General features: G+C 37.1%; 1 long non-coding RNA gene and 1 pseudogene across 1 annotated transcript; one reads left to right on the top strand and one right to left on the bottom strand.

Annotated features, from left to right (window-relative positions):
* Positions 1–4,270: 4,270 nt before the first annotated feature.
* LOC148786685 (uncharacterized) lies at positions 4,271–9,315 on the bottom strand (annotated as a pseudogene).
* Positions 9,316–15,453: 6,138 nt separating this feature from the next.
* LOC110012743 (uncharacterized) lies at positions 15,454–18,124 on the top strand. The gene is made up of 6 exons (XR_002287954.2): positions 15,454–15,545; positions 16,549–16,828; positions 16,914–17,034; positions 17,127–17,400; positions 17,485–17,581; positions 17,700–18,124. It is a non-coding gene; the product is annotated as an uncharacterized LOC110012743 (long non-coding RNA).
* Positions 18,125–24,527: the final 6,403 nt, after the last annotated feature.

Raw genomic sequence — 24,527 nt, 5'->3', positions numbered from 1 at the left:
TCCCATACTATTGGAGCTAGAGATTCCAGTCTTATTGATCAAACTTCCAATCCTTTCATATGACGATACCTGCGAGTCAGTTCAGTCGATTTGATACCTAGTCAACCAACCCACTAAGAGCGTATAGATATCCAACGTCTGTCGCTGATGAAACACGACACTTATAAAATGAATATGATGCTTAGTTCAATCTTCATAGGACACTCGATGCCCAATCTCGAGGTCGTTGACTTAAAACATTTTGAACCAACCTCATCAGATGATTTCATAACCTTTATCCAATGCGCAGTCCAATTGCATGTGCTATCTAAATGGTTTGTGGGGTTTTTTGTGATGTTAACGGATTTCAATATAATTAAATGAGTACAATGAAGATAAAGCCAATAATGAATACTCATTTCTATTCGTTGAATAATAGGGAAAAATGCAGCGCACCCCCTTGTGATATAGGTAATGTGCATGATACCCCCTTGTGCTATGACAAATACCAAATTACCTCCATATAAATTTTTTATTGTAGCAATTAGACCCCTGCGTGTCCAAGGTGTGCCACACGCACCAATGTTGCTGCTGGGGAACCATATTTATGTTGCATTTTGACAATTCTGCCCGTCCTTCATCAAATAAAAGTGCAAAAGCTCATCTGTTATTGCAATTTCTCCTTTTTCCACTTATTTCTCACGGTTTTTTCTCTAAAAAGAGAGAAAATATCAAGGTCATCTTCTTCATTTCGGAAAACCAAATCAAAACAGAACACACAATCACTAGATTTGAGATTCCCAGCTATGCCTTTATGTGGGTGCAATTTGAAGGCCGAAATTAGAGTAGTGGAGTCACAAATAAAGCCCCCAAAAGGTAAGTTATATTATTGTTGCAGATATCAAGTTTATAGATATTTTCGTTGGCTGGAGCCTGAAAGAGCTACATGGGCACCTAGTGGGTTTATTCTAAAATTTCATGCTGAAGTACAGAGTGGTGAAGAATTTTTTCGTGGCTTTGATGAACAGTGCGATTCAGACGATGGTGATGAAGTAGTCAAACTTGCAGACTAGTGGATCTATTGGTTTAATGTCAAACAAGAAATATTTGCTAGAAATGTTAGTTTTTGGATTGGTGTTAGCAGTGTTGTTTTTGTGTTAGTATTAGTTTTTTGTTAAAATGAAGAAATGTAAACTAAACTTGTAAAACTCTATTGTTTAAGTATTGTAGTATATATGTTGTGTCATGTATTAATTTGCAGTATTTTGACTTTTTGGCATTTTTGTGACCGAAAACTGAAAGTGACTGTTCAAATTAATCTTTGAATATATAGAAATTAAACACAAACACTTAACACTAAAAAAAAAATGATAATTGAACACTAACACTAAACATTAAGCTGAAGTTGCATTCCAGAAACATCTTTTGCTTGTGTGCCTCAACGGATTACAATCCCCTATGGTAGACCATCGCAACTGCTTCCGAGTTTGTTGCCCAATTGACCTTATTTATGGCCGACTGTGCATGAAATTTTGTGCTCGACCAGAACTCCAGGAGCTGGCGCCAGATCTCCTCGGCCAGCTATAGTGGTTGGGCCAACTTGTTCCGGGTGTCAGCAAACTACTTCTGCAGGAACTTCCCCACCTGTGACTTGACGAGTTTGAACATGCTCTCGTCGTTGTGGTCCCACCAATACGACATTTGAAAAATTGACAAATAAAAAGTAATATAATTATTTAAAATATAACTTTTTTAATTAAAATTATACTTACCTTCAACTTTTGGAATCAAAATAGCTGGTGTTCCTATGGGATCTACTAGATGGTGGCCCAGGAATGTGGATAATGTCCTTTGACCGCAGAATTGACGGCCATGTGAAAATTACTGTTGGACCTGAAAATAAAAATTAAATATTAAAATTAATAAAAAATAAGAAAAATTATAAAATAATTTTTTGTTTTGGTAAATGTAATTTGCATTATGAAATAATGGTACAGTACAACAGTCAATTGGTTTATCCCTCGATAGGCTAAGGGATACGCTACAGTCTATAAAGAGCAATTGTACTAACGGAATTAGACATATTAATACTCAAAATCCTCTGTCTAATATCATCAACAATGAGGGAAGCCAAAACGTTTGCCGAATGCTCAATTTGCTGGAATCGTCTCAAGTTTCTTTCTTGCCATATATGGTAAACGAGTGATCCAAGTAATGCTCGATAGGCTGTATTAATAATATGCTTCCCTCTCCATTTTCGCGTTGCCCATTCGACGTCTGTTGCCCATTCCCGGTTGGGCCAAGGGACTCGAATAATCCGCCGAACAGCTGCCAAGCATAATCTACTGAAATGGCATCGGAAGAAAAGGTGGGTATGTGTCTCTAATGCCTCCTCGTCACAAAGAATACACCCACCAAGATGTATGAGCCATGGTCTATCGGTTGTCGGTAACTTTTCCTGAATAGCCATCCATAAGATAAATGAATGGCGTGGAATCTTCAAAGATCCCGAAAGTAGTGAAGTCCAGCCTACTTTCGGTCCAGGTGGGCAAAAGAGTCGGTAAAGTGCTTGGGTAGTAGGTTGCCCATCAGGAAATCGCCAAATGATCATATCATCGCCTCCATGAATCTGAGGTAGTGTATATGTGATTTGGAGGCATTCCAGATCCATGATGAGGGGCCAGTGCCATTGGCTCCCGTCAATAACCGAAGAAAGCTTAGTGGAGTCTTCAAGCCCAAGTAAGTTCGGTCCGCGTGGAATTCTAAGAAGCAGGGGTAATGTAATGTAATGCCTTTCGGGCCACTGGGAGAAATAGTGACACTGGTGGTGGTGGTGGAGGTGGTGCATCCATGGCCGGGGGCTGTGAACTGCTGGCTCCCCGTGCTTCTGACCCCACTGCTGGGAGTTTGCAGGAATGGGGCGGGGGTTGGGACACTCCCTCCGAGGATGGGGGGCTGGAGGTGCACCTGCTGGCTTATCTCGGGGAGGGCTGGGAGGGCCACGATCGCAAGCACAACCACGGCCTGGGCCACGATCTCATCTCGAGAGTGGCGGGGCATCGATCGTCATTATCAACGATTTATAAAATTATTAAAACTAAAAACAAAAAATTATATTTTATTATTGAATAAATTATATTTGTTTTGTAATTTGCCTAAAAATGCATAGTTTCCTAAAAATTTCATTTAGGTGCATAATTTCCCTAAAATTTGCATTGCAGTCGTTACTTTTTTAATAATTTCATAAAATTTCTATTATTCTAAAATTATATTAAGGTCCTCTAATTTCCTAAAAATTTCATTTATGTGCATAATTTTTATAAAAATTGTATTGTAGTCCTTAATTTTCTAATAATTTCATATAATTTCTATTTTTCTAAAATTACATTGAGGTCCTCTAATTTCTTAAAAAATTCATTGAGGTGCATAGTTTCTCTAAATATTGCATAAAAGAAAAGGCCACTACTCACCCGGTGGTTCGGACGGTGGTGGTGGCAGCGATAGGAGAGGTGGGACGGTGGTGGGGGCGGAGGGTAATGGAGAAACCGAGAGATAGAGAGAAGGAGAAGTAGAGAGAGGGGGGGGGGGTAGGGGGGAGTCGGCGTTTGAGAGAAGAGAAATAGGGAAGAGAAGAGAAATGGACGAAAAAAATTTGTAAGTGTTGTATATATATATAATTTTTGAAACGGTCAGATAAGATCACACTTACAAAAGAATCCTTTTGGCCAAGTTGTAGCCTTATTGGGTATACGAAATTCGATATACAATTCTTAGAATGTAATAGTAATCATTCAAAAACGTGTATTTCTAAATCAGGCCATGTGATTTAAAATTATACCGTCTGATATGGTTTAATGGACACATACTTGTATATATTTAAAATTGGTACGAATTAGTTTCCCGGGTGTAAAGATATCTAATTTTTCTATCTAAATTTATGAGATGGCTCATTTTTTTGTAACTGTTTTTGTAACAGCTGGTATAATTTATCATTGTAACAGTATTTGTAATGGCCAATTGAAATTAAAATTCGCATCATTTTTTATTTTGATTTAAAAAATTTTAGTTTGCAACTGCATTTCTAACGACTTTTTGAATTTTGGCCATACAAAATTTCGTTTCCCGCCTGGCGTCCAAAGTTGACCGCCTTACTTGATAACGACTTTTGTAATGATTTTCAATTAAATTGGCCATTCCAAATAATAAATTTAGAAAAGAAAATTAAAATTTTTTGTAATTTTTTTTTATTTTACAACATTGCAAGTAAAATATTTCATTAAAAAAATATACATTATGTAGCCTTGTATTCATCCTCGTCAGTCTCGTAGTCCTCGATGTTGTCTTCATCATCCTCTTCATCTTCATTATCAATTTGACCAGCTTGAGTCCGTGAAGTATCTGCACCCTGCTGGGGTGTAATCGAAAGATGAACTACAATTTGTAAATCATTGGGACCACGTAGATCCTACGACTAATTGTCCGTAACAAGTTCAGGGACTGGTACAACTTGCACCGGCTAATATGTGATCTCAGTCCACTTGGACTCATCAACAACTCTCCGAGCCTTGGTTTTGCAGACAAACATCCAATTGCACTGCTTATTATGCAAGTATGAATGACCCATCATTTTGGTACACCTTTTTGAAGTTTACATCAACAAGGTGATAGCGTGGGTGTACCTTCATACCTCTTACTGGATCGACCCAACAACACTTGAACAAAATAATGTGCAAGTTCGGTATAAGTATGTCAATTGAATTATCTCTTCAATGATTCCATAAAAGTCATTGTCCTCGTATGTATACGATGAACTTTTAACACACAACCCAAAATTCATGGTTGACTTACCGGCATTGTGATGTTTTCTGTGGAAGTTGTACCCGTTCACAAGATAGCAAGGCACCGATGTCACTTTTGCACTTAGACCCCTATAATGACACTTTAGGAGCTCGTTGTCTGTGTAATTCAACTCGGGATGTAGCTGCATGTTCATATATTTTGAATTTGACACAACGTACTTTTAAAAATTAAAAAAAATATATTAACTTACACTTCGTTTGAACGAATCCTTGAACTCAGTCGAACAAGTCAATCAATAATTGGGTCGGCTGAATGGTAGTGCTGGTACAGTTTGTTCTAGTATGAACTGTACATATATTAATCAGATAAATGATATATATAAATATATATAAATATATATACATGAATACACTAATTAACATAAATATATATGTAACAGACTCATAATATGGCGTGACTACATCAGAGTTAGTCAAAATGTACATCTCGATGACGTGCTATTTTGGTTTACTGAGCCATATTTTCTGCAAGACACCTGAATTCCAGCATCGCTGCTCGTGCGCTCATCATTTATATGAGGCATGCTTCATTTGGATAGCACGTCCTGCTCAAAGTAATGTGAAGAAAACAAACTGATTTCCTCGACAATTGATGCCTCCACATGTGCTTTATTTTTCACCTTTTTCTTCAACTCATGTAGGAACCTTTCAAATGGGTACATCCACCTGTATTGCAGTAGCCCACTATGCGAGCTTCATACGGCAGGTGAACAATGAGGTGCTCCATTGAGTCGAAAAATGCTAGAGAAAATATCTTCTCAAGGTGCACAATATGATGGCAATACTGTTTTCTAACTCATGTAGCTTGGTAACATCAAGCGTGGTCGAGCATATGCTTTGAACCAAAATACTAACCTCCGTTAATGCACTCCATACATGCTCGGGAAGAATCTCATGAAAGGCTGTTGGGATCAATTTTTGCATGAACACATGACAGTCGTAGCTCGTCATGCGTGCGTTCGCAATTACGTCATGTCAACACAGGGGGCAAGGTTAGATATGTAGCCATCAGGAAACTTAAGGCCATGAATCTATTCATAGATCCTCCTCTTCTGCTCCTTCATTAAGGTATAGACTGCTTTAGGCATAACGTTCGGTCTATGTTCATCGAACTCAAGCTTTGGGTGATTACAAATGATCTTCAAATCCCTATGGGCATTCAAATTATTCTTCGTCTTTCCCTTGATATCCATGACCGTGTTTAATATATTGTCAAACACATTTTTCTTAATGTGCATAACATCAAGATTGTGTCAGATCAAATGCGTAGTCCAGTATAGAGGATCCCAGAAGATGCTTTTATTCGTCCACTTATGGTTGCTACCATAGCCAAAAGGGACTATCAACAACATTTCAACTGCAGGACTAATGTCTGTAGCCCAATCCTAGTCTCCTGTCAGTCTCGGACGTGAAATGTTATATTCGAAATGATTCTTCGTGAAGGCTTTCTTATTTCTTCAGTAGGGATGGTGTTTAGGGAGAAACTGTCTGTGGCAAACAAAGTAGCATGCCTTCTTACCGTGCTGCACATGAAATTCCCATGTGTCATCCATACAAATCGAACAACCTATAACACCGACGGTACTCCACCCAGACGCCATCCCATAGGCGGGTAGGTCGTTCACAGTCCACATAAACGCCGCCCTCATGATAATACATGGTCCGTGGCATTGTCGTACGTTCAAACACCCATATGCCACAACTTCAGCAGCTCTTCGATCAATGGTTCCAAGTACACATCGATCAAACGCTTCGGATTAGAAGGGCCAGAGATCACCATCGTAAGAAACATGTACCAGGGGAAGATTGTACGGTGTAATGATAACAGGCCAACATGAATAAGTACGGCGGTACTAACTATGAGGCGCAAAATCGTCTATGCAAAGGCCCAGCCAAACATTACGCGGCTCTTCTGCAAAATTGCGATATGTCTGGTCAAAATACTTTCAAGCTTCGACATATGATGGATGACACATTCCTTCATCTGATGTGTGACATGCCACGTCATGTGCTCGACAAATGCCCTCGAAGAATACAACCTCTACGCATGGGGACTAAGCGGCAGGTACTTAAGGACGACATATGGGGATTTCTTGATGCGTTGTTCGGCTTGTACTTAGTGTCCCCACAAAACATGTAGTACTCCAAATCGACGTCGTCCTTCTATTAAAACATGCAGTCATTCTTACATGCATCGATCTTCTCAATGGGTAAATCCAAATTCTTTATCAACTTTTTCATGTTGTAGTAATCTCTAGGCAGGGTGTGACCCGGGTGCAATATTTTACTAGTCCACTTGGATATTCAATTGCTCAAAAATATGGCAGTCCACCTTGTATCCACCAACTCATCAACAGTTGCTAATTAAGATTGGGTTCAACCGTTCCACCATGGCTGGTCGGCAACATGCGCTATATTGTAAAAACGGTCTGCCAATCCTGACTCATAATCATGGGGGCCACCGCTATAATAATATGAACTAGGACGGGCATCAAAAGGGCAGGACCTCATACCATCATCAAGTGCACCATCGTGAGAAGAAGAAAAATAACTCGGCCCGACTGCATCAATAACCATCCTGTGCGCCCAATCCATATGTTGTTCATTACCCCAATGTGAATAATTACCCTCAACATAGGCAATTCAGATTTGCTCCCCTTGCACTGGAGGGACAATCACAGCCTCAAAGTACTCCTGCACCCTATCTTTGCCTTGAGAAGTCCAATTATGATATTTTGACATAAACCGACGCATACACAAGTGATAACTGACATCATCGGATGTTCTAAACTTTATATTTTTGCATTTTCGGTAAGGGCACCTAATTTTATCTTCATCCATATGTCCACACTAACCTTTTGCCCATTCTATAAAAGTCTTAAGCCAATTCTCAAGCTCTGGTGTCATACTTGTCCTCCTTGGGAGGTTGTTATTATACATCCATCTCCTCAATTCTCGTAATATGATGATATATATATATATCACTGTATTCACGCAAAATATATATCTAATTAATTTTCTAACTTGATGATCTATAAATTTATAAATATTATACTATACTATTTACAAGAATACATATAATTAATATAATATAAGATTAATAAAAATCATAAAACTAAATAAATAAACTATAATTAATTTAATTAAACACAATAAAGTATTAAGTTAGTCTTTGTTACCTGGTCAACCAACTTAAGCAATCATCAGCACTAGTTGACGGTCCAAAATTTGAATAATAATCTACAAGATAATTAAATGTATATGCACGAAAATCAGAATGTTGAGAGTGTGTTTGGTTAGTATTAGAATTTTTACAACAAATGAAATGAAATGAATATATATATATTATAGGTTTTTTTGTAGCTACTTTTCAAATGGCCTTTGGAATGCCTAAAGTAGCCGTTGAGAAATAGCCATTAGAAAATGTAGACGTTATTTTGTAACGGATTTAATAACGGTATGTTGTATTACAAAAAAGCTGTTACAAATCCCACCTTCTTTTTTTTTTATAGGGAATGTTGTATTACAGGTTCTACCAAAAGCATCAAGGAAGCAATAAGCTCTAGTGTCTTTGTCAAGTAGATTGGAGAAGAGAAAGGGAACAGAATCTTCACAAACTACATTTGAAAAGCAATCACTATGTTTAGTTTCATTTTTTATTTATTTTGGTGTGTTTTCTTGACATAGAGAGAGAAAAATAAAGATAAATAACTATGTGTTAGAGACAGTGTGTATGTTTGGATTTATTTTTGGAGATAATATAAAATAAGGATTAAATGCAATTTTCGTCCTCTAACTATAGCCCAATCCCATTTTAGTCCTTTATCTATCTAGGGTTTGAATTTGGTCCTCTATGTAATTAAATTGCTCAATTTTAGTCCTATTTTGGCCGGAAAAAAACTAAAGCCGCCGGAAATTTACACGTGGCTCCTACGTGGACATTTAAATTGGGGCTGAGATATCATTGGTTGAGATTTAAATGACTTGGCAATTTTCGAATTTAAAAAAAAAAATTACATGGCCGCCGCGAAAACACATTCTGCCGCTGTTTTCTCCTCCGTCACGCCGACCTACGGTCGCGAACTGGTACCGTTAGATTTGCCTGCTCATTGCGGTTCTAATGGTACTAGTTTCAACAATTTTCATCAACTAGGCGAAAAGATACATCCACTTGAAGCTCTCGATCGTCGTCCGCCGCGAAACCACATTCCGCCGCTGTTTTCTCCGCCATCACGCCAACCCACGGTTGCGGACTGGTACCGTTGGGATTCGCCTGCTCATTGCGGTTCTAATGGTACTAGTTTCATCAATTTTCATCAACTAGGCGAAAAGATACATCCACTTGAAGCTCTCGATCGTCGTCCGCCGTGAAACAACATTCCGCCGCCGTTTTCTCCGTCGTCACGCCGACCCACAGTCGCAGACCACCACTGTTCGCTTCCTCTCGTCGTTGCAAGTTGTTTGAGACCAGTCCCATCGTTTTTCATCAACTGTGTGCAAAGATCTTGCAATTTCATCTTCTCGCCATCGTTGTCCGTCGCGCCGCCGTCCGACGGCTGTTTGCTGAGTATTTGGCCATGTAATTTTTTTTTAAATTCAAAAATTGCCAAGTCATTTAAATCTCAACCAATGAGATCCCAGCCCCAATTTAAATATCCACGTAGGAGGCACGTGTAAATTTCCGGCGACCTTGGATTTTTTCCGGCCAAAATAGGACTAAAATTGAGCAATTTAATTACATAGAGGACCAAATTCAAACCCTAGATAAATAAAGGACTAAAATGGGATTGGGCTATAGTTAGAGGACGAAAATTGTATTTAATCCTATAAAATAAGTATGGTATGTTTAGTGTTGTTTAGTGGGAGATAAAAACTACTATTTTCAAATTATGTCTTTTTTATATATATTATCTATATGTATGAGTATGTATATAATTTTTTAGTCGTAGGGTATATAATTAGTGTAGATTTATTTGGACCAAAAATAAATAAATCACTATTTCAAAACATTTCAAAATACCACCAAAACTTACAAAATAAATCAAGACAAATATTTACCATGTTTTGGCCTATCTCCGAAATGAGCCAAAAAATGAAACCAAACACTACGAATGTTTCTACCAAATAGAACTTCTTTCTCATCAGTCCTCAAAGGTGTAGCAGACCCATATGACCAAGGACACAACCTAGTGGATCATCGTCAACCAACCACACTTTAGGAAGCTAAAACTGAATATATATATTTTTTAAACTAAACATGTGAAATTTTTGACACACTGTGGAACTGAATTCATATGATTTTTGGAAACTTATGGAGTTGTGTAAATTCTGAAACAGAATTTCATGTTGTGTTTTTTTCAAACTTATGAAGTTGTGTTTTTTGAAAACTTATGGAGTATTGTACTTTCTGACACAGAATTCATGTTGTTTATTTGGTGATTTTTATGAATTTTTGAGTCTGAGTTCATTGTTGTTCTCATCGATTTTCTACTGCAACTGACATCTACATTCATTTGCAGAATGAAAAATCGTTAAAACAAATAAGAGTATCAGATAAGTCTATCAATTACACTACTTTAATACCACAACAACTAATAAAACAAACAAATTACAACTTATGTTTTTATTACTCCTTCATTCGATTCCAATTGCTTTATGTTTTATGTCATTGTCTTCACCAAATGGATAGCAATTCTTTGTAACGCTCCACTCTAACTCTATTGGATTCAACTACTTCGTCAGCTTGTGGCATTTCGTCTGAATTTTTGCTGGATACACTAATCGGATCCAACCAACAGAAAAAAAGTTACACTGATTTGTTTTGTAGTTATAGAATAATTTATCTTCCGTTTCTTCGCTATGACGAATAACCTGGATGACAACGTTCATATGCACTCATAGGGGTAAAATTGTCCGAAAATTTGCCAGAGGACTAAAAGTAAGTAATTTCGTAAGTTAGTGGACCTAAACAAAAATGGACATACTTATCGGACTAAAATTAAAATTAGGCCTAAAATAATACTTTTCCCCTAATATTTATCATATTGAAACATATTGCTTGTTCAATATTTAAATTTTGTTAACTTATTTATCATTTCAGTAAAAAATAGCTAAATTTACTAATCAATCATATTAATTTAGTGTATGGTGAGTAGCACTTATTATACTCATAGATTAATATAAAAAAAAATGCAATTTACCGACTGTGATATATGTAATTAGTTAATATTTTTTTCATTAGAATTTCTTTACTTATTTCATATATCACGAAGACAAATCCCACCTCTTCATATGTGGGCAGAATAAACAAACATATGGTCAGCAATGCACATAATAATAATAATAGTACAAGGTAATTAATAAAAACGATGTATTGTACGTTATCATCTTCTGCATATGAATCATAGCAATCAATCAAATCCAGTACTCTAAAGAAAATCCATTTGTGATCAGTCTTTCATCAGAAGTACTAATTAAGAATTCATTTTTTCGCCAAAATACAATTTATAATTTAATTTTGTACGAGTTCATTTTAATAATCTGATAGGAATTTGCAAAAAGCGCTGGATAAGTGCACGGGTCTAGCTTAATTAGGTGAACTTTTTCCCTGATTTTTGTTTGCAATGCGCTAAATTTTTTAAATTACATGACAAAATTACTTAAATAAATTCATATAGAACTAAAATTACCACCCCATACTTACACAATTAAAATTGCAATGTTGTCTTAAGAAAGACTCCCAATAAACGATCCATGTCCGAAAGCCAGACAAAAGTCGACGGAATCTTGACAAGTTTATGCAAAACAAGAATCTTGATGATACACTAAAGTTGAGCACAAGTCTTAAATATGCTTTGGCTGTGGCTTGCTTGTCTTAAAAATAAACGTACGTAATTGCAGTTAGAGGGTTTAGTTAATTAACATAATGCATAATGTGATCATGTAAAAATGGTTTACAATTATAGAAGCACTAAGCAGTAGGGTTAGTGGACTCTGCACAATGTTTTTTATGGTACGTTCACATTTGAGGATGCAATAATTATCAGTATTTTAATGTGATCATAAGTTACTTAATGCATTTTGCTCATCTGTTTTCCTGACTCAGAAGCCTTGTTCTGTTCTGAGACGTGTAATCCATCTTCTTTTTCTCGTCAGCCTCCAAAAACGGGAGAAATGATATTTTATGTGAAAATGGATACAGTAATTTGCTTTTCTTGATATTCCATCAGATTCCACGTGAAACAAATAAAATTACACCTTTGTGTGGATATTGGAGGGTGGAGTTTTACCGCATGTTACATTTGTGCTCAAATTTTTGGTTCAACTCTATTCACATAAAAAAAAAGGGGTGGGATTTGATACGCTCAGAATACCTGTTTCAAAGCCTATTTTCTTTTGGAACACATGTGGAACGGAAATGAAAAGATGAAATCAGGTGGAACATTTTATTTTGGTTATTAATTTGGGACGGTCCAACCATCCAAAGTTGAGTTTCAAACAGACAGTTACTAAACCCGTTCCCTATTCTGTGCCAAAATAGTAATGAAAAATCGTTGGAACTCAGTTTGAAATACTATATTAGATTTAGGAACGGACACCACCTAACCGTCCCTAAATCCAATGCATAATATGTCCCAAGAGTGACAGTTCGAAAATGTATTCCAAAATGAAGTATAATTTGAAACGATCGTTTTACACTCTGACTAAAATATGCCAAAACCCATTCCAAAATATGAGTTTTTTTGTAAGGAGCAATGTGTTTCTAAACCCGTTCCAAATTGTGGTAGAAAGTGGAGCAGTTCCTTTAAATTATTCCGTATGTGTTACTGAGTCTGTTCCAACTTATCATCAATGGCTATATTTCAACAATCCAACAAACCGTTCCAAAAACAGTCTCAAAAACCGTTCCAGAAGTAGGAATTAACTGCTACTTTTTAACGGCTATTTATGTGTTTCTATCCCTGTTCCTAAGACCGTTCCAATTTTTTCTATATAAATGTGTTCCGTTCTTTCCATTTAATCTCATTATCTTCTTCAATTTTCTTATTTTCTCTATCCTACTAATATTTTTGTACTCTTGTTCGTAAATTTTGTGTCGAATTATCGTTGATATTTGGAATTATTTTGATCAGATAACAACTTTAACCCTTTATTTGTCAATTGATTATATATTTGTTATAATTTTATTATATTTAATTAAATTTAATGTTATAATAATATATATATAGATATATATGTATGTGTGCGTGTATGTAGAACTAATCATCATGTTGAGACAGTTGAGAAGATGAATATATGAGAAGAACCTTCTGAATAGGGCAGGTTTTACTCTGGAGTTTCAAGATGGTGTTGCTATGTTTATAGAATGGGCGAAGTATTGACATCTACATATGGACGGTGAGAAAATTAGGTGTCCTTGTTGGAAGTGCAAAAATGAATTTTTCAAAACTACAAACGAGGTAAATTTCGTCCTGTTTATGAAAGGTTTTACGCCGAAATATTATAATTGGACTTCTCATGATGAGGAGAGGGTGCAACAGTATTTTGAGACCGTAACGATGGCCCAGTTGCGGGAGGAGCAAACTCCCATTTCTCATGTTATGTACGGGACGAGTACGCCTTGGGGTGATGCGGTGTAGATGGATTGGACGCAGAGGATGGTTTTTTATGTCGTCGAGTAGCTGTCAGGTCTTCTAATTATAACCAGAATGATGTGCCTGATGATGGTATGAGTTCGTGTCCTACTGATGTAGGGCCTAGTTCATATTACGGTGTGGGCCCCTACGATTATGTATCTAGGCTGGCAGATCGATTTCAAAATGTAGTGCATGCTGCCGAATAGCCATTATGGAACGGTTGCATCCAATCTCAATTGGGGGTTGTAGCTGAGTTGGTGAATATCAAAGCTGAGGGTCATATTTTTTAGTATATATATGATCGAATATCATAGTAGGCTGATCATATATTGCCGCGCGCCCATACTCTGCCCCATGATTACTATAGTACGAAAAATTGATAAGAGACTTACCCTTACCTGTTTAGAAGATTGATGCATGTAAAAATGGTTGCATGTTGTATTGGAAGGACGACATTGATCTAGAATACTGCAAGTTTTGTGAAGAAACTAGCTACAAGCCGAATGGGGAACGAAATCCTAATCGCAAGAAGACATCATATGCCATTCTTAGGTACCTATCGATTACCCCTTGCCTGCAGAGGTTGTATGTTCCGAAAGCGACTGTCGAGCAAATGACGTGGCATGGCAACCATCAGACTGAGGAGGGATCCATGTATCGTCCATCTGATTCAGAGGCATGGAGGCATTTTGGCCGAACATATCCCGATTTTGCAACAGAGTGCCATAATATTAGACTGAGCTTGTGCACAGATAGGTTCGCACCGCATGGGCAGTACGGTTTGTACGTACTCGTGTTGGTCTGTTATACTTACACCGTACAATCTCCTCCCGGATGGTCAATATTTTCAATACCGTTCCTACGTATAAAATTTTTGCATATAGGAACGGTAAAAAAATGCTAGCCCGTTCCTAAATATGGTGCATATTTAAAAAAAGGGAGGAAAAACCAAAACTTAGGAACAATCAATTAAATTTGATCGTTCCGACGGTATTTCCAACAAATCTAATTACGTGCCAAAAGGAAAACTGGAGAAAAAATTAATTTAGGAACGATTTTTTATTCTTCACCGTTCCTAAAGGTAAAATTACCCACAACCGTTCCTAAATCTGTCGATAACTTTGTTCCTAAAATAATTTATTAGACCCGTTCCTAAATCCGTTCCTGAGACCATGCCTAAGAATGTCCATAGGTTGCGCATTTTGTTCCCGAATATGATATCTCTATATCTGAGACGCTGATTAATCCTAAATTTGAATGTATAACAATACTTACTATATGTAAACATTTCTAGTGGTCCGATTTAAATCAAATGGTCTGATGGATAGTTGTATCATTTTTAACATCGTTGATTGTGTATCAAATACGAAATATCAGCATTCGTATAACAAAAATCTCCAAAACAACATCGAATGTAGTACATTTTTTATTTAATAATATCGAATGGTCCGATCAAAATTTTAACGGTTTAATTACGCGATCCAATACAACAGTATAAGATGCTATTTACATCTATGTACGACTAACAATTTTGTACGTATAAATATACTTAATCTTTTGAACAATTGCCAAATTTTATTCGTAACATATATGTTTTCAATTTCCTTAATTACTTATTGGTTTACTTTTTTCTGATCATTAACATGTCTGGAACGATTTTTCCTATAATTTTTATTTTTCTAAATTTTTTAGAAAATTAATTTTGAGACACAATTAGGAACAATTTGTTATAATTAGAAACGGTCTACCTAATACTATACAAAAACGACATCGTTTTATTCTATTTGGACCAAAAGTTTGACACGGTTACTAAATAGAAATGGTTTTGTAAGCAATGTTCGTCAAAAGAAACGATGTCGTTTTACTAACTAGGAACGAGCTTAGGAACGGTTACTTTAAAAATGACCTTTCCAACGCCCATTCCAAAAATCAATATATATATATATATATATATAATAACTTAGCAGATTTTTTCTTTTCTCCTTCTTCCTCCTACTTTCTTCATCTCCCGCTTTCCTACTGTCTACTACGCGACTTCTCACCTCCTCCCACCGCCTGCCACCGCCTGAAGGTGCACTCCCTCCTCCCTTCCCTCCTTACCTCTCCACCCTTCTTTTATATGAAACCCCCCCACCCGCCCTTTCTGCTTCAACCCGCACCTCCACACCCCCTATTTCTTCTTAACCCGCCCCCCCCCCCCCCCACCCACCTTCAGAAAATATTTTCACAAAATTTTCACAAATTTTTTTCTAAAAATATTTCTATAAAAAAATTTTGAATTTTTTTTTCTACAAACATTTTCATAAAATATTTTGAAAATATTTATGTGTAATTTATATAATTTAATAAATTTATACAATTCATGTATAATTTATGTAATTTATTTGTAATTTATGTGATGTATGTATAATTTATGCAATTTAATAAATTTCTGCAATTTATTTATAATTTATGTAATTAACTTGTAATTTATGAGATGTATGTGTAATTTATGTAATTTAATAAATTCATTTATAATTTATGCGATGCATGTAATTTATGCAATTTAATAAAATTTTACATAATAATCACGTTAATAAAGAAGTTTAGAACAATTTATGCAATGTTAACAATAATACATTAATAAATGAAATAATCATAAATTACATAATAATAAAAAAATTAAAATAAATTACAACAATATTCCCATAACATTTTTACATAATAATGTAATAATCACAAAATTAATTTAGACCAACTTTTCCAATATCAATATTTTTACATATTAATAAAAAAATTAAAACAAATTAGAACAATATTCTCAATATATACTAACACTTTTACACAATAATGTAAATAATAGTTTTACATATCAATCAAAAAAATTAAAGTAAATTAGAACAATATTCCCAATATATACTTATATTTTTACATAATAATATAAATAATCACAAAATTAATTTAGATAAATTTTCTCAATATTAACTTTTTTACAATAAAAAAGAATTAGTATATTCTTTTTTATTAACATATTAATGTCAATAAGCCAAAAATTTAGACTAATATTTTTATATAATTTGTGAGATAATCTCTAGTGGTACGTGGCTCTACCATGTGGTCGAGGGCGTGATTGTGATGGTGGCCTGCCACTGCCACCAATACCGTCAGATCCTTCCCAGGTTAGGGAAGTATCCTCTCGACTACCCACACCACCGGATACACCCACACCATCCCCCGCCTCGCAGACTCCAGATGATATTGGTACACCTAGAGCTGCATGTATGGTTGCGGATGATGCTTACAACAGCTTGCAACACCGGCGGCTGCTCCACCACCACCATCAGCTAGACACTACATCAGTGTCGATAGCGCGAGGTAAATTTGTTTACCTAATTTTTTTATTATTAATTATTTTATTTTGAATATGTTAATTAATTATTTAATATCAAATTAATTTAAGGTCTGATCGGTGGTTCCATGAGCGCATCAAATGCGCTCGTATGGGGATATTTCCCCACCCGTGGTCGTGTCTAAGGAAGGTACAGCCAGAGCACCAACATTTCTGGTTCAAGAGCATGAAGGTAGTTACTTTTACATTAATTTATTTTTATCTAATATATAATCTAATTGTTTAATTTATTTTATAATATTTTGTTCAATCTTATTACTGCAGATGATCTACTGGTGGGACTGTGATGATGAGTCCATATTTCGAGTCATCCACATGTGGGCCGGGAAGTACATCTGGAAGACCTTTTTCCGTCACATGGTCCAGCCTTGTAAAGCCACTATGGTTGGCTAACAAGGTCTGGCTACAGCTCCAGACGTATTGGGCTAGCGAAGACTTCCAATTGGAGTCCTCCACGAATAAGGCGAACTGGGTGGCGTCCTCAACTGTGTACCCAGGAGTTTTACTCAATAGGTAGCACAAGAGGAAGTTGAAGTTGGTAAGTAAATAATAATTTCTATTTGTTAATGATTATTTTTAAATATGATGCTAATTAATTATTTTTTCCTTATACATGAGATAGAGCTCGAACAACCGCCTAAACAAATGGAATTATTTGAGCATTGCTACAAGAAGAAAGAGGAGATAGTTGGAGCGGGCCAAGGGCGGCGGAGGTGGCGGTAAGTAGCTAAATTCTTCATTTAATAAAATAGTATTAATATTATTTTTTTTAATAATTAATTCTTCATTTAATAAAATTACTAACAATTTTTATTTGTTTTACATGAGACATTCTAGAAGATGCTGGAGGATCATCAGTCCCAGCCCACGACCGACGACCTCAGTGCCCTTGCTGATTCTGAGGCTTTGGTGGCAATGACGGAGCAATAGATGTGGCTGGCTGCAATCAGGGGCTAGAACAAGGGCCGAATATTCGGCCTTGGTTTTGAGGCCTACATCTCCAGCCGCATATTCACATCATCATCGCCACCGCCAAACCCGGCCATGGAGGACCGCATCGGCCGCCTCGAGATGATGATGGCCGACATGATAGGTATGATGAGGGAGATTCGGGCCTCCTCGTCCACTACAACACCGCTTCCGACGAATCCCCTGGCCGAGAATCAAGATGCTGACGAGGAAAGTTTAGATTAGGTTTTACATTGTTTTTCAGTTTTCTAATTAAATACTCTTTCATATTGATATAATATTTTTTTTAGTTATCCATGTTTTATAATGTTTATCAAATTCTATTATTTTATATTTATTCAATTCATTAAAATTATACAAAAAATTAATTAAAACTTCATTAAATTAGTTTAATTATATATAAAAACTTATTAAAATGTATAAATTTAATTAATTATTGAAATTTATTAAATATATTAATAAATTATAAAAAATATGTAAAATTTAAAAATTAGGAACGATTTTAGTAATGCTAAAGAAAATGTTACAAATTTTATCAGGACCCATTGCAAAGTCTGTCCCAAATAATTGTTCCTAAACTGAATGAATAGTTCCTAATTAAGGAATAATCGTTCCAAATAAAATTATTAATCAGTATCTAATATGTGTTTCAAATTACATCAAGCATTCCTAATTTTATTACTAAAAAAGTTAAACAAACATGTTCCTAATTCACGAACCCATTCCAAATAACAGTTCCAAATACCGTTTAAAATTTGATCCCAATTAAAAAAATAGAGTTCCAAAATTAAAGCTAGAGTATTACAAATTCCGTTCCAAAATTTCAACGATATAAATTATCCGTTCCAATAGCATCACGACCGTTCCAATTCCTAAAATTAAAATTTTTTGGATAAAAACTATATTAGGAACAGTTGACTAATACCGGTACACTTACCATCTCAAATTGGAACGGTCTTGGCTAAATCGTTCCTAATTTTTTGTAACGTAGTCTGTAAGGACGGATTACCAACGGTTCGAAATTCATTTTAAAGTCCGCTCCAAATAAGTGATGTATTCTGTTGATCGTTCCAAAGTAAGAAAAAATTATTCCTAAACCCGCCCCAAATTCTACCTTTTCTGTAGTGATTGCATATCGAGTTTCTGTCGCACCATAATGGTCGAAAAGTTTTTATGAAAATTCTAAAATTATCAGGGGACTAACCCTACAAAATAAATGGTAGCACTTTGATGCTTAAGTCAGTAACATTCTGATTGAAAAAATAAATATAAAACTCGAATCAAAGTGAGAATAATGGTTGAAAATAGTGATAAGGTGAAGACAATCCTATGGACTGTCAAAAGTATGCTAAAATTAGCCTAGAAAATGAGAGAATGAGAGTTTGAGTATGATAATTTGTGTTATGAAATAATTGCACTATGCCTCAATTTATAAGTCCGTAGAGCAAGCTCCAAGAGTCAGTTGCTGCAAATATGATGTCATTAGATAGCTGCATGTGTTATCTTTGTAACAAAAAAATGAAACATGGGATTTGGACTTATCTAGAAGAATCTATGACCATTAGATCAAGCATTGTCTAATATGCCCTTGTATATATGGATGCAGTTACTTGCTGAGTAAAGAGTCAATTCCAATTTTGCTCTTAAACTTATCTGAAAATTTTTTACTATCATGTGTCTTAACGTGTCAACCACCTGTGTGGCGTGGTCGCCTTGCTTGCTGAAATAGGATTTCTTCTTGGGCCTGCCAGATTAGTAGAGATATTATGGCTTTGTGAGGTAAAGAGCCTACCTCATGGGTTGGAACTCCCTCTTGGGTTTCTAAGGTAAACATTTGAGGGGGCATCATCACTCCTTCCCTCCCCCCCCCCCCCAATGTGAGCCATGTTGTTGGACTCTGGAGTTGGAAGAAATACACGTGCAAGTTTAAAAAAGGTTGTTACGTGGGCTTATTTAGTAGGGAAACCTCGTTGGCTAGCGAATGTTAATGCATGGGAAACCATGGATTGAGGAGATCTATGGCTATTTGTAAGAAGAGTCAGAGTGATCACTGTAAAAAGATAGGGAAGGGAGGTATACGTAGATGCACGCAATCGACACGCCCCCTGTGAATAGGGCGTTTAAGACAAGCGAGAGAAAGGGGCGTCGAGTCTAGCATGGCTAGGACTGTTCAGCTGTTAGGTATTATAGGCAAATTCCTTTAGGGGTCAATTCATATGCCTCTTATGCTCAAAGTAAGTCTCCACTCATAGAATTTTTCTGGGAACTTGTGCAGATTTCGAGATTTTAGGGTTTTTTCCAACAAATCACCGTTTCTTCCCTTCTCCCTGTGCTGGTAAGGTCTTCCTACTCCTGTCTCCTTATATTTTAGTAGTTATGTCGACTAGTAGCATAGACAAGAGAGCGATTGAAGATGTGTTGACAACTTAGTGGATATGTTTGGTGAAGAGGGGGAGAATCTTGCTGCCTTAGACTCTGCCCCCACCACAGGGGTGAGAGCGAGGAGGATGGGAAAAGTAAGGAAGAGCAAGAGAGGAAATAAGTAGATGATAGCCTGGTGGCGTCTGGGGTGGAATCTTTCAAGATTTATAGGTTGAAGTTCTTAAAGGATGATGTCGCAAGAATTAGGGAGAGGTATGGGATACCTGGTGATTTTGTGATCCAGGTCCCTACTTCCGATGCTCGCCCTAATTTTCCACCTCGTAGATTTTTATGTTTTTTTTTAGTCTAGCTGGAGGTTGGCTTGTGTTTTCCCATACCTATTTTTTTCTGCAATGTGGTTGCTTTGTTAAATGTTCCCCTAACTCAGTTAGTCCAAAGTCCTTAGCCTGCTTTTCAGTTTTTATATTTTGGTGAGGAATATAGGAGAGAGCCCCTCTGCTGCTCAAGTCCATTCTTTTCTAATACTCAAAAGAGCAGGGCATGGCTTAATTTACTTCACTTCCAAAGGGGAAGCTTAGTTTCTTCGGAACGAGTCCTTTGTAAGGAAAATTCCAGGATCCACTGCGAGTAGAGGTGGAGGAGCCATTAACATGTAGATTCCATTTTCCTTCACGCTGATCAGCAGGGGTTGCCTTGTTCATAAACTTTTTTAGTCCCTGGCCCTTAATGATCATTCTAGGTTGGTAGGAAATATCATATTCACTGAGCTCAACAACCCACTTAATCATCCTACCTAAAATTTTAGCTTTACCCAGTATTGCTTGTAGGGGAGTGTTAGTATGCACAATACTGGAATGTGATAAAAATATAACGATGTAGTTTACGTACTGTTATGACTAAAGCAAAGCTAGTTTCTCTACCTTGGGATACCACTATTTAGCCCTATGAAATACCTTAGTTACGTAGTAGATGAGTTTTTGGCACCCTTCCTCTTCTTTGATAAGCACAGAGCTCAGTTCATGCTGCCCCTCAGTTAGAAATAGGTACAATGGCTCACCAGGTGATGGCTTAGTGAGTAGGGGTAGCTCAGCAGGGTAGGTCTTTAAATCCTAGAAAGCTTGCTAGCATGCCTCATCCCAAGCAAAGTTCTTGATTTTTTGATAGCTTTGAAGAATGGTAAATTGCAGTCTACTGAGTGGGATATAAACCTGTTAAGGGCTGCTATAGATCCACCTAGCTTCTAGACTTCATTGAGGTTGGTAGGAGGTCTTATTTCTTTTATAGCTCGATCTTATCAAGATTAACTTTGATCCCATTTTCTATAATCATAATCTTAGGAATCTGCCGCTCCGGACTCCAAGCGCACATATAGCTAGTTTTAGTTTCATTCAGTACTTCCGTAACATGCAGAATGTCTCTGCTAGATCAGTGATGTTGATCCACCTGTCAGCTCTTCACCAACATATTATCAATGTACACCTCCATGTTACGTCCTAATTATTCTCGGAACATGCAGTCCACCAGACACTAGTAGATACACCTGCATTTTTTAGCTCGAAGGGCATAACAATGTAACAGTAGGCCCCCTGACACGATGAAGTAAACTCGCTTCTGGTTATTGTGGTTAAATATAATTTTGGTAACCCTACTAGGCATCCATTAGACTTGGCAATTCATAACCAGAGGTGAAATCCACCAGCTGAACGATATGAGGTCTAGGATAACAGTATTGAGGGCATGCTTTATTAACATCATGGAAGCCAACACACACATATGCCATTGTTACCTGGCTTGGTTATTAACACCACATTGAACAACCATTCTGGAAATTGAATTTTCTTGATGTGTTCGGCTACAAGGAGTTTCATTACCTCCTCCTAGATGACCTTGTCCTTTTTAGGACCAAAATGCCTCTTTTTTTGCTATGCATGAGGAAATGTAGTATCTAGATTCAAGTCATGCACTAATATGCTAGGTTAATGCCACAAGGTCGTGAGTTGACTAAGCAAAAACATCAAAATTTTCCTACAATAAAGTGGTTAGTCGTTTTGCTAGCTCAAGCCTAAGTTGGGAGCCAATCTTGGTGGTTTTATCTAGCTTTCCTCGGACTAGCTAAGTACTTAACAACTCTTCAGCTTGTTGTACGCAAGCAGGGACTGCATTTCGTTCATTGTCATATTCAACGGGACTCTTGCCCTTCTCGCTGCTAGGAGGTTCTACTTCCATGTCCTTTCGGCTATGCCCCTTTATTGATTCTACATAGCACTTTCGTGCTACATATTGGTCACCCATAACATCTCCTACCCCTACTCCAGTAGGAAACTTCAGCTTACCTAAGGATAACGTTGTAGACCGATGGTATGTCCATCATAAGAAAATGGACCATCTTGGTCTTCTTGGTGGGTTCTACTCCTCAGGAAAGAGGAAGCAAGATCTAGCCCAAAGGGTGTACCACCTCTCCTACAAAGCCGTACAACAAGGTGTCAGTGACTTTAGCGAGATATCACCCAGCTCAATCTGTTGGTAAACCTTGTAGAAAAGGATATTTACAAAACTATCAAACTTAACAAAAATGCATTGAATAGTGTAGTTATCTAGAATGACAGAAATAATGAGTGCATCATTATGAGGTAAACAAACCCCTCGTACATCAGAAGAACCATATTGGATCATAGCACCCCTCCTAGTCCTTTTTGATCAATCTCCTTGATGGCTCTGGTTTCTCTGGATTGGACGCATCTAGCTTGTCTAGAGTCTCATTGGCAGTTCCCTATTATCACGTGAATCACACCTTTAGAAAGGGTGTTCTCTGGGCTTTGTTTCTCGGCTACATTTTCTCCTTTCTGCGCTACTTCTTAGGGGATCCTCTACTCCTCTTTGCTTCTGTGGGAGCATTCCACTTTTTCCCATGCCTCTTTTCTATGTGCACATGGTATTTTAGATAGTCGGCTTATATAAGCTTTAATATCTCTTGCCTCAACTACTGGAACCGGTTGGTGTCATGCCCATACTCCCGGTGATACATGAAAAAATATTTAGATTTAGGAAGCTCGGGTCCCTCCTAGATCCCTTAGGCTATGGTAGGGCAGGGCATTGATTGTGAGTTAAGTGTAATGCTCGTTTTTGTTATCAAATGCGTTAAACCACCCTCTAGGTTCTCTCTTGTTCCTGTAGGAGGAAGGCCCTACATTGTCCTTTCTTCGATCAGGTAGATTGTCCATCTTTGTTAGTTGGGCATCTTTTGGGTTTATGTACCTGTCCGCCCAAGCTAGCAGGTCGTAGAAGTCAGAAATGGGCTTTTTGGCTAGGGATTCGAAGAGAGATCCATCATGGAGTCCTTACGCGATAGCACTGATTAGAACTTCTAGATGTGTAGTTGGGATCTCCATGAAAGGCATTGCGAGGTCCGAGTGGATCGGTCCGGGAACACGCAAGTGAAAGCGGCGATAATAAAAAGCATAAATTAAAATGGAGACACAATAAAACAATAATTCCAAGGCATGTACCCTTGGAGTTCTTGGGCATTCGATGTAGTTAATAATATTAAATGACAATAATAAAATTAACGTGGCTAATGGTTGAATGAAATACGAGAGGTAATAGAACGTAGATCAAGTATTACCTCTTTCTTTTATTTACTTCGAACCACATTTGTTTTGACCCGTTCACGTAAGGTTTCAACATAGAAGCCCTCGAAAGTTGTGTTGGTTCCCATCCTGGACTAGGCGTCTATGCTTAATACTTGAGATGTGTTACGCCAAATTGCTCGACATAGGAACCTCTTCTTCCTATTCGACCAATGACTGTGGCCACAACTTTATAGAGTGTATACACATTTCCAAGTGTATAGGAGATACCTCTGTCACATTTTGACAGGGGACGGATCCTCTTCTTAGAACTCACCTCCTCACTACATACTTTAACTATACTAGACAAGGCTTATGATGACCATTCCTAAGATACGATCACCCCTCGCACAAATGTAAGATAGAATCATCGATGTACGTACTGCCGTGATTCCACAAGTCTAAGGACTACTCTCGTACTATTGGAATCAGGGACTTAAGTCACACCGATCAAGCATCCAAGGCTTTCATATGACGATCCAACGAGTCAGTTCAGTCAATTTGACACCTATCTAATCGACCTATTAAGATCGCATAGACGTTCCACGTCTATCGCAGATGAAACACTACACTTATCAAATGAATGTGACTCTTAATTCAAGTCTCAGTAGGACTCTCGATGCCCAGTCTCGAGGTCCTCGACTTGGAACATTTCAGACCCAACCTTAATAGTTGGTTTCATGACTTC

This window comes from Sesamum indicum, linkage group LG10, assembly GCF_026168435.1.
Source record: "Sesamum indicum cultivar Baizhima isolate 11 linkage group LG10, ASM2616843v1, whole genome shotgun sequence".
NCBI classification, from domain to species: domain Eukaryota; kingdom Viridiplantae; phylum Streptophyta; class Magnoliopsida; order Lamiales; family Pedaliaceae; genus Sesamum; species Sesamum indicum.
The sequence above is the reverse complement of the archived record's forward strand: the minus strand, read 5'-3'. Positions and strand labels throughout refer to the sequence as shown.